Source organism: Rhinopithecus roxellana, chromosome 4 (genome assembly GCF_007565055.1).
Source record: "Rhinopithecus roxellana isolate Shanxi Qingling chromosome 4, ASM756505v1, whole genome shotgun sequence".
NCBI classification, from domain to species: Eukaryota; Metazoa; Chordata; class Mammalia; order Primates; family Cercopithecidae; genus Rhinopithecus; species Rhinopithecus roxellana.
In genome coordinates this window covers 137,281,783-137,290,508 of record NC_044552.1, presented here as the reverse complement: position 1 = coordinate 137,290,508, position 8,726 = coordinate 137,281,783, and the positions used below count along the sequence as shown (strand labels likewise).

Below are 8,726 nucleotides of genomic sequence, written 5' to 3'. Positions count from 1 at the left end.
CCTGGCTAATTTTTTGTATTTTTAGTAGAGACGGGGTTTCACCGTGGTCTCGATCTCCTGACTTTGTAATCTGCCCGCCTCGGCCTCCCAAAGTGCTGGGATTACAGGCGTGAGCCACCATGCCCGGCCGGCAGTGTATTTTTTAAAAACTTGAACAGTGATTTTTTTTTTTTTTTTTTTTTTTTGAGACAGCGTTTTGCATGGTAACCCAGGCTGGAGTGCAAAGGTGTGATCTCAACTCATTACAACCTCTGCCTCCTAGGCTCTAGATATCCTCCCACCTCAGCTTCTTGAGTAGCTGGGACTACAGACATGCACCACCATGCCCACTAATTTTCGTGTTTTTTTTTTTTTTTTCTTTTTTTGTGTAGACGGGGTTTCGCCATGTTGCCCAGGCTGGTCTCAAGCCCGTGGACTCAAGCGATCTACCTTTCCAAAATGCTGAGATTACAGGTGTGAGCCACCGTGCCCAACCCAGTGTTTTTTTTTTTTTTTTTTTTTTTCCCTCAAGTGCTTGACCCTGCCAGTTGCTAGGGATGTGGGGACAAATAAGCACATAGGTGAAAGATGTGTGTTGTAACTTCACAAAGCAATGTACACTCTATCAACTGGGTGTTAGTCAGGAAGCAGTTAGCATGCTCACATAGAGTTCAATAAAGAAAGTATTTATAGGGGAGTCACCACAGTGAAGCAAAACCAAGATAATATAATATCCCAGAGCTAGTCAGAGCAGAACGTCGCTGCCAAGAGGAAGGAGTGGTTACTCATCCCCAGACAGTATATACAGTGTGTAGGGCATCCTGTGGAGACAGTCGTTTGACAGGAGCCATGGAGCTTCCCAGGGAGGGAGCACATCTCCTGCTAGTGCCTCCACTTGCCCAAACAGAAGCCCAAGGATGAAGGAGCTTTGATGGAGGTCCTCCAACTGAGCTTCATAGGACCCGAGTTCGGGGAAGAAGGCTGGGGCAGCGTGGATAGAGAGGGGCAAACAGAGCTGTCCAGGACATGGACATTAGCTCGTGAGTATTTACAGTGGCCCCATAATAATAATTGTAATAACTGACCTGAATTGAGGGCAGTGTATCAGGGTTTTACATCTCATCAAATTTGTACAGCAACCCTGTGAAGTGGGTCTCATTATTCATACTTTCATCAAGGAAGACTTCAAGGCTTGGAGACATTAATTTGCCCTTTCACCCAGCTAAAAGTAGTAGAGCTGTGATATGACCCAAGGAGTTTATTGCTAGAGCCAGGATGCCTGACTGCCTGCCCATTTTTCACTTAGAGAAACAGAAGCTTGTTCGGTTTAAGGGACTGATTCAAGTTAACATGGCTGTGAAATTATGGTCCTGTGATAAATTCGGTTTTTCCTCTAAGGCTTACACTTATCCCATGACATCTTGCAGTTATAAGGGAGGTGGGTGAGATGGGATCATGGGAACACAAAGACAGTTTGAGCTGAACAGAGGGTAGTCTGAATTTGTCTGTTTTCTTCAGGCTAAGGGAGTAGTGTGAGTGAAATCAGGAAGGTGAAAGGTGTGGTTCTATCAGGCTAGAGTCAGAAGAGAAGAGGGTGGTAGAAAGGCTGCTAGGCACAGCCTTTAAGAGATCAAGGGAGTAAAAGATGCCACAGAAGCCAGCTGCCTAAAAGGGGAAGAATTCAACGAAAGGAGAACCAGGAGAGGCTTAGAGGGATTAAATTATATATCCAAGAAAATAACGACAGGAGCAGCAACAACGTTTATCTCACTTCAAAGTATTGTTCTTTTTGGGAAAGCACACAGCCTGCCTTTATATATGCCCCTATTCCACATCAGAAGTGCTGGAATTTTCTAAAATTCCACACCCTTCACTGACTCTCAGCAAGAAACCTGAAGAGGCTAGATTCTGAATTGTCCAATTGGAATGTTCCATTTTCCTATGACTCCTCTAACTCCCTTCTCCCTACCTCCTCTCCCATCCTACCACACCTCCCTAATTGTATTTGAAATAACTTCATTTCCTATGGGTGGGTATCCATTGCTCCAACTGATAGCTGAGACCCACCATGCTAGGCATTGTTTCTAGGTGCTGGGGATATAGCAGTGAACAAAATAGAAATTTCTACCCTCAGGAAGCTTAACTTCTTCCGGGAAGAAAAAAAAGTAAAATGTACAGTCTTTCAGCTAGTGATAAGTGCAATGGAGAAGAAAGCCAAAGGGGATTTTGCTGGAGGTTACAATTCTGAAGACAGGTGAAGAGATGACATTCAGAAAAGGCTTAGTAGATGGGAAAGGGGACCATGAGAATATCTGGGGAAAGAACATTTCTTAGGAAACAGCAGAAGCAAAGGCATAAGGACTCTGGCTTTTACTCTAAGTGAAGTAGGGAGACTTTGAGTTCTTTCCCTAGAGAAAATACATGACTAGAATTAAGTTGTAAAAGGCTCAGTTGTAGCTGTTGTGAGAATGGGCAGTAGGTGGGCAAGGCCAGAAACAGAGACTAAGATGCTATTGCAATAATGAAGGGGAGAGATTATGAAAGTTGTGTTGGATGTGGTAAAAAGATCAGCTTCTGGATGTATTTTGAAGGCAGAGATGGCAAAATTTGCCACCAGATAGAATGTGGGACAGAGAAAGAGGTGTCAAAGATGAGGCCATGACTCTTGGCCAGGAAACTAGAAGGATGGAGTAGCTGTTTTCTGAGTTGGTGAACACAGTGACAGGGGCAGTTCACTTTTGAACATGTTAGGTTTGAACTGCCTGTTAAATGTTCAAGGAGAGATGCTGAGTAGGCAGTTGCTAGATACGGGAGTCTCCAGTTCAGGAGAGGAATGCATCAGCATGTAGATGTCACTTAAAGCCATGAGGCTTCTTGAATGGGTGTACTTGGCTAAGTGCTTACTTGGAAGCACTCCTGCCTTCAGAGGCAGTGTAAATGAATGCAACAAGCCATGGAATGAGAGGTTTGGATAGCTGTAAAATAAAGTTCACAAATCTTACCCAAAGGTGGCAGCTACCTCTTAGATCCAGCTGATTTCTGCAGTGCTAAATGCACAAGCTGGCCCAGTGGGATCAGAACTCCTCAACAAAAGATATTTTTCAGCCCACTAATTGGTGACCTCTGCCCTATAGGCTGGAATCTGAAAATGCGGTTTTGTGTTTATTCCTCAAGCTTATAGTGCCAATTGATCAGCCTCTTCTCTGCTCACAGGCTCAAGGTTTTCACAGTATGTAATGCTTGATGTTGTGGGCCTGTGTTCTCCTTTCATTCATAAATCTGGGCTTCACCTTCCAGAGGACCAGTGGTGAGCTGAAACTGGCTACTACTGGCTCATGTAAGCCAATCTTGGATTTTTGGGAATTTTGTAAAGATGGATGATAAACACAAACATTTAAAAAACTAAATTATATAAACTTACAGTTATGTAAATTTTATTAAAAACAAGCTCAAAAATACTCAAAACTTATCACTTACTACTTATTTTACTACATTTTATTATTATATATACTCCTGGGTTTTTTTTCCTTCAACTGTATTTGTGTTCTGGAAATACTACATAATGGTATATCTCTTCCCAACTTTGCTTCCAAGAACTTTATGTTGATAGCTTGAAATGAGCCATGTGGAAGTATTTGCACCAAGGAAATTGTCAAACAATAAGAATCAGTCATATTTTCCCCAGAGAGCCAGTTTTAAATCTTTACCAGCACACCACTATACAAATGTCATCTTTGGGACTGCATCACAGCTGGCTGATAAAAACTAGAAATGACAGTGGTAGACAGACACAGAGAGATAAGTTCAGATGTACAATTCCTAATTCCTGACAGAATATTTACCTGATGATTAAAAAAATAGGTCTAAGAAATTGTTACATGCATCTTCAGAGACTGGCTTTGAAACAGCCACATCTACAATCTGCACCTCCTGCTTTTCCAGTAGCAATGACAAAGATTGATGGGATAAACAACAGAAGGCCAAAAGAGCCATGCCCCAGGGAATTCCCTGGAGAAGAACTTGACATTTTGAGTCAGTGTTTTCTGATTTCCACCCAATGATATACCCCCTAATATAAAAATGCAATTGAAGAGTACATCGTTTTTCCTCAACATTCAAGGAGCAGGTAGAGAGAGATAACGTATAAGCAGGACAGTGGAGAAATGATTCTTTAGGGAACAAAACATATATATTGCAAGTCAAAAATTCTGTGCCTTTGTAATAAATTTGTCTCCAACCATCAAGGAAGGCTTCAGGTTGGGCGTAAGATAGCTCTCATGTAGGTAAAAACAAATGAGGCTTACTTTCTCCTTCCAGGTTTCCTGAAGCTAACCTTTTTCCTTCCTTTTTGCATGCCCTCTCCACAAATAGAGTTGGTAAAAAGTATCTGTTACAAGGACCCGGGCTTTACCATCCATGGCAAATCTCTCTAAATTATAGGCCTTTCCTCATGGAGACCATTTACTGTGGGCATAATACAAGGCTGTGTTCAACCGTGCCACTCTTTGAACTAGCTGCACCATGTTATTACCACACTAAACTGGAGTGGCCAGTTTTTCTATAAATAAATATTCTCCTTGCTGGGCAGATGAAAATCCTTAGTAGAAGTTCCTACATTATTGATTTGTTGGTTCCTAGCTTCTCTGCTGGGAATGTCTTTTGAGTTGTTTTGAAAAGAGAAGTCTTGTAAACACTTGACTGTTGCTGGACTCAAGAAAAATCCGATTAGCAGGGAATCAACAACATTATTACTCAGCTGGGTTCCCTGTAATTCCTCCGTCTCTGGGCCAGGTGGGTGGATGGGGGTGAAGAGGTTTCAAAGAGATTGCGTGTTCTTCCTGGATTCCATTTGTTTCTTTGCAACAGTCCTTTAATTTTTGGGTGTTGGAAATGGAGCTAATAATGACAATTTGAACACAACTGGCTTCCTCTCTCTGAAGTATAACAAAGCAGAGATTGTTGGCTTTGACAAGACAAAAGTGGTTAGATGTTTAATCAGTCAATCTTTGAGACTCCCCATCACCCACAGAATATAAAGTCCAGGAACTCACTAGGAATTGGATAGCTCTTCACACAGCCTCCTAACACCATAAATACGGTTTATCTTCAGGGCAGTGGTTTTGTTATTGCTGTTTGTCTTGTTTTCTTTCTTTACAAAACACTATAAAGAGATATGTGTATTTGAGATATTAAAAGGTAGGATGTCTTGTAAAAGCCTCAGATGCCATCTGAATTCCTTCACTGACATCTCTTGGGTTTCTGCAGCTATATCCTCTGGCCCTGGCAACAACTTCCTGGCCAGGAGACCCTGGTCACAAACCTGTGCCACCAGAGTCAAATGAGCTCTGTGGATTACAGCTGAGTTCTAATCTTTCACACTCGTTCTGATGTTGCTGTCTTATAAACTGGCTATCTCACACACCTCTAGGCTATTACCTGAATTCTCAGTCTGTTCACTCTTGCTTTAAGGCTCGACTGCATATGCTTCCCTAAGCCAGACTTCTTATGGCTGAGTTCCTGCTACCTCATAGCACCCTCTATTCCTGGTAGGGTCTACCTGCCTTACCGGGCAGCATGTGGCCACTGATGGCTACATCTTCTGCCATGTGCCCAACTGTTTGGCCTTTTACCCATTATAGCCTGATTCTCAGCCCTGCTACACACATGACTCACAAGAGAGCTTTTAAGAAATACTTATGCCGGGGCCCCGCCCCTAAGAATTCAGAGTCAGTTGGTCTCATGTGATACTGATATTTTTAAATGAAACGTTCTTGCTATGATCTGAGCTATTTAGGGTGTTATCTCATAACACCCCTAAAATTCATATATTGAAGCCCTAACCCCCAGTGCCTCAGAATGTAACTGTATTTGGAGACAGCATATTTAAAGAGGTAATTAAGTTAGAATGATATTATTAGGGTAGACCCTAATCTGACTGATGTCCTAAGAGGAGGAAATTAGGACACAGAGACAGACACATAGAAGAAATGTCATGTGAAGACAGTGAGAAGACTGCTATCTATAAACCAAGCAGAGAGGCTTCAGAAGAAACCCACTCTGTGAACACTTTAATCTCAGACTCCTATTCTTAAGCACTGTGAGAAAATAATTTTTATTTAAGCTTCCCAGTCTGTGGTATTTGTCATGGCCACCCTAGAAAACTAATATAGTCCTTAAATAGATTCAATAAGTAGCCAGGAGTGGAGACCACTAATCTAGTGGTTCTCAACCATCAAGTCACTTGGAGGGTTTGTTAAAGCACACATTATTGGATCCTACCCTCAAGGGGTCTGGCTCAATGTGTATCCTGGCCTGACAATTTGCATTTCTATCAAGTTCCCAGTGATGATGACATAGCTGATTCTAGGACCATATTTGCAAATCACTTAGGTGTTGTAGTTGGTTTTTGAGTCTCCAGCTTCCCCTCTCAACTCCCAGTCACTTTATGGAACACCCTCCGTGCCCAGGGGTCTCTATATCCTTGGTCCTGGTTCTCCCTGGACTGGCTTGGTAAGCTACTCTTGATTCATACAAATACTTCCTTAGAAACATGGAACATTTTTAATGAAAAAAACATATCTGGGAAGAGTTACGATCACAATAATCCTGTATATGTGTTTGTGAATTTATATATCTTTCCATAAAGAGTCTCTGGCAACTACTAAAACTTGGATGAACTGGGTCACTACACATCTGAAGATCTGAATAAGTGTTTAAATCTTAATATCTTATTATTAAATGCATTTTATAGTTTCTGTGGGATTAATACTAGGTATGAAAATTTTTTCTCGATTTATTAACATTGGCTTTGAAGAGCCAATAATAATAATAATGCTGTTTCATATTGCAGAGGCTTTGCAATGTGCCAATAAGAGGATGTATATGAGACCCTTACTCATGTACTTTTCTCTTGTGAAGCTAATCACACTGGACTTTTAAGCCCATTCTTCCTGACTTCCTGTCTTTGACTCTGAATTAGTTGAGGCATGAGAACTTCACCGCAGGAAGGTCCTGCCCCTTGTTTGCTCCTAGAGGTTCCTTTAAAGTTCAACTTAACCAACCCACCATTGCAAGCACTTCAGAGGAGAAGACAGCCTTGCTGTGTCCAATCCACTTTAGTTTGCAAATTTCTTGTTGGTCACTTTTATGCCCCCACTGAATAGGACAGTGTGAAGCATGGATTAATTACGCAATAAATGGTTGTTGAATAAATCAGAAAATTAAATGCATTCTGCACAGAATATGCTATTTCTCACCTTTGTGCCTTTGTGTGTGCTCTTCCTTCTCCTGGGCTGCTTGACCCTATTCTTTACCTAACTTGGACTTCAAGATTTAGGTGAAAAAGTTGTTATGAACAGAGCTTAGGCCCTAGCAGAGTCCATAACTGTGCTCTTTCTCCCATTTGCTTTGAAATTCAGTGGCCATTGATTTAGTAATCCTATCAATAAGATAGGATCCTATCAATAAGATCAACCTTTAGAGAGCCCTGTGTAAAGTGAAGTCACATGGGTAATCTCATTTCATCTTCACAAGCGTCCCCTGGTGGTGGCGGCGGGGAGGGGAGAGCTTTTAAACGCTACACTTTTGAGCCCCACCTAAAACCGTTAAATCAGAACATCCAGAGTTGAGTGCTATAAATTATCATCTTATAAATGTCTTTGTGATTTCAATGTGCAGCCAAGATTGAGAATCACTGAGTCAAAGGGTCCACATCTATGGCACCAAACATCAAACGTGAGTCTTCTTTTGATGAAATGAGCTCTTGCAACCTGGAAGAGATTTAAAAATAGTTTGGAAAGTTCTCTTCCAATCTTGGTCTCTTGGCTCTGTTTCCATTTTTGTTTCATTTCCACTCCTCCAGGTTTCGGCTCTTCTTTTGTTTTTTTCTTTTTTTTTTTTTGAGGCGGAGTCTCGCTCTGTCGCCCGGACTGGAGTGCAGTGGCCAGATCTCAGCTCACTGCAAGCTCCGCCTCCCGGGTTTACGCCATTCTCCTGCCTCAGCCTCCTGAGTAGCTGGGACTACAGGCGCCCGCCACCTCGCCCGGCTAGTTTTTGTATTTTTAGTAGAGACGGGGTTTCACCGTGTTAGCCAGGATGGTCTCGATCTCCTGACCTCGTGATCCGCCCGTCTCGGCCTCCCAAAATGCTGGGATTACAGGCTTGAGCCACCGCGCCCGGCCTCGGCTCTTCTCCACAGCTTGGAACCCAGTTCCTCCACCTGCTTCCTAGACTAAAACAATTTCAGTTCCCTCTTACTTCCTCCTATTCACTTCCCCAATTACCAGGAGCTCTGCAAAACAGAAATAAAAACTATTCTCCAACCAGCTCTTGGGATGTCTCAGTCCGTCCCAACACTAGTATTTTAACTACCTTTTCAAAGAAAGTAAGTCACTTGAGAGAAAGGCTTGGCATGTCTTTTTAATCTTGGGTTACAATCATTCAACAAATGCAAGCCCATTACTTTCTCAGTGATAAGTCTGGAGGCATAGATGATGTAGGGATTTGTAAATTGGGTTAAATACTTTGTAGTTTCCTTATTGGGGGCCCTTGACACATTCTATACTGGGGACATACAGGTTCAGAGAAGCATTTGCAAAAGATCACAAGGGCTGCAAATAAATTCAAGGAGACTAAGAATTAGGAGACTATTGGAGACAAAGATTGGAGTTGTTAAGAAACAAATGGGAAAATATTTTAGAGATAGCATCTATAAGGCAGCTTAAGATGATACAATACTCCATTCTCTG

At 42.1% G+C, this 8,726-nt stretch overlaps 1 long non-coding RNA gene across 1 annotated transcript; it reads left to right on the top strand.

Moving 5' to 3' along the window:
- Positions 1 to 6,332: 6,332 nt before the first annotated feature.
- LOC104654264 lies at positions 6,333 to 7,220 on the top strand. The gene is made up of 2 exons (XR_746807.1): positions 6,333 to 6,489; positions 6,830 to 7,220. It is a non-coding gene; the product is annotated as an uncharacterized LOC104654264 (long non-coding RNA).
- The last annotated feature ends 1,506 nt before the right edge of the window (positions 7,221 to 8,726 follow it).